Source organism: Triticum urartu, unplaced genomic scaffold, assembly GCF_056163025.1.
Source record: "Triticum urartu cultivar PI428250 unplaced genomic scaffold, HENAU_Tu73 scaffold172, whole genome shotgun sequence".
Classification (NCBI taxonomy): domain Eukaryota; kingdom Viridiplantae; phylum Streptophyta; class Magnoliopsida; order Poales; family Poaceae; genus Triticum; species Triticum urartu.
The window spans coordinates 15,001-17,979 of NW_028260173.1; positions in this window are offsets into that span (position 1 = coordinate 15,001).

The following is a 2,979-nucleotide window of genomic DNA, read 5'->3' on the forward strand; positions in this document are numbered from 1 at the left end:
TCATGATAGTCAATATGGGCCCTCAACACCCATCAATGCATGGTGTTCTTCGACTGATCGTTACTCTCGATGGTGAGGATGTTATTGATTGTGAACCCATATTAGGGTATTTACACAGAGGAATGGAAAAAATCGCGGAAAACCGAACTATTATACAATACTTACCTTATGTAACAAGGATATAGAGAGATTGTAGAAAGGGGATAGGATAGTTATTTTTGCAAGAGACTTGTTGTAAATTCCTTAACTTAAGAAAGAAAAAAGAATAAAAACACAGATACATAACATAAAAAAAAGAATAAATAAGACGAGATTCGACCTCCCCCTACATATTTAATTTCCTCTCCTATACAAAAACTAGCAAGACCCACTCCATTGGTAATTCCATCAATAACACCCTTATCAAAAAACTCCGTGAGTTCGGTTAACCCTCTTATACCGAGGGTAAAGACCCTAGTATAGAAAATATCTATATAACCACGATTATATGACCAACTGTATATATTTTTTTTTACTTGATCTAAAAATTCTTTTTTAGGATTTCCTTTGTAAAAAGAGTTTATTAAATCCAAATTCTGAAAAAAAGAATAAGCGGATCCATAGAAGATATATGCTATGAATAAACCAAAGATAGCTAGACTTACAGAAGAAATTGCATTAGTAATAAATTCATATGAATTTACAAAAGAATTAGAACTTTCCTGGGTAAAGTTTATTGAGGGAGTTAACCACTTTGATAATATGGTTAACTCTGCTATTCCATTACCAATTCCTCCATTATCAAAAGAGATTCCTATGAATCCAATGAACAAAGTGAAAAGTAGTAATATAAGAAGAGGAAATAACATAGTATTTCCCGTTTCATGCGGATAGGCAAAAGTTTTTTTAGCCCCAAAAGACGTAGTAAAGGATCCTATCCTATTTCTTGTATTACCTTGAATTTTTGGTATATTTTGTGAAAAAAAAGAAACTCCACTCTTCGTTGTTGATAAAACGAAATCCCTATTCACTCCTTTGGGTATCCTTTTTCCCCATAAGGATATTGAATACAAGGAACTCTCTTTAGTGCTACTGTAATTTTGAAAATGAACACGCAAATACCCATCAAATGTAAGTAAATATATCCGAAACATATAAAAGGCAGTTAATCCTGCAGTAAAGGAGGCTATTATTCCAAAAAAGGGCGAATACAACCAACTATTACTAAGGATTTCATCTTTGGACCAGAAGCAAGCAAGAGGTGGAATACCACAAAGAGAAAGTGTACCCCATAAAAAAGTAGTTCTTGTGATTGGAATGTATTTTCTTAAACCGCCCATAAGAACCATATTTTGACTTTTATCTGGTGAATATCCAACAAGAGGTTCCATTGAATGAATAACGGATCCGGATCCCAAGAACAATAAAGCTTTTGAATAAGCATGAGTGATCAAATGGAATAAAGCAGCTTGATAAGAACCTATACCTAGAGCTAACATCATATAACCCAATTGAGACATTGTAGAATAGGCTAAGCTTCTTTTAATATCTCTCTGAGCAAGAGCTAAAGTAGCTCCTAAGAATAGTGTTATTGTACCTACTAAAGAAATAAAACTCATTATCAAAGGTAAAGATATGAAAAGAGGAAGAAGTCGAGCTAGAAGAAAAATTCCCGCAGCAACCATAGTTGCTGCGTGTATAAGAGCCGAAATAGGAGTGGGCCCTTCCATAGCATCGGGTAACCATACGTGAAGAGGGAATTGTGCGGATTTCGCAACTGCACCAAGGAATAATAAAAAAGCACACAAAGTAGTAAGTAAAGAGTTAATTCCATTATTAGGAATCCAGTTATTAGCTATTTTGAACAAATCCCTAAACTCTAAACTACCTGTTATCCAAAAAAAACCTAAAATTCCTAATAATAGACCAAAATCCCCTACACGATTAGTTACAAAAGCTTTTTGACAAGCACTCGCTGCGATTGGTCGTGTAAACCAAAAGCCTATCAATAAATAAGAACACATTCCCACGAGTTCCCAAAAAAAATAAATTTGTATCAAATTGGAGCTAGTAACCAATCCCAACATGGAAGTATTGAAAAAACTTATATAAACAAAAAATCTCAAATATCCTTCATCGTGAGACATATAACCATCACTATAAATAAGAACCAGGATTCCTACAGTAGTAATTAGTATTAACATAATAGAAGTAAGTGGGTCAATCAAGTATCCAAATTCTAAAGAAAAATCATTATTGACGGTCCAAGACCATAGATATTGATAGATCGAACTTCCATTTATTTGTTGAATAGACAGTTGAACTGAGAATACCATAGCTATACTTAAGAGTAAAACACTAGGAAAAGCCCATATGCGACGAAGATTTTTTGTTGCTGTCGGAATAAGAATAAGGCCAAATCCCATTGACATAATAACTGGAAGTGGGAGAAGAGGGATTACCCATGCATATTGATATGTATGTTCCATAAGAAAAGAAATTGCAATTTTTACTTCAATTTTTACTTCAATTTTTCTATAAAATTGTTTCCGATTCACCAAACCAATTCTTATCTCTTTCTGAAAGAATAAATAAAAAGAATAAGAAAAAATACTGAAATTCTTAATTTTTCCAAAATTTATCTCATTGAAATAATTAAAAATTAAGAATGGGTTTAGTTGGTTAAATTAAAAAAGTTAATAAAATAACTAGGTAACGAAGTTATTTTATTAACTAAATAAAGATATTTATAAAAATAAAAAAAAAAAAGTGGAATCATTTTACTTTCTATTCATAATTCATTTTTATATTTCTTTAAAACAAAGATGAAACAGCTCTCTTGTTCCATAATTAACTGATTGAGTGAATTCCAATGAAAACCTATGTTTATAAGAAATTATCGAATAGTCCTTACTTCATATAGAACTAAAATTCTAATGACTATAAATTACCTAAGTTTTAGAATGTCTTGTTTAAGAGACTCAGTATTTTTTGTTTTGA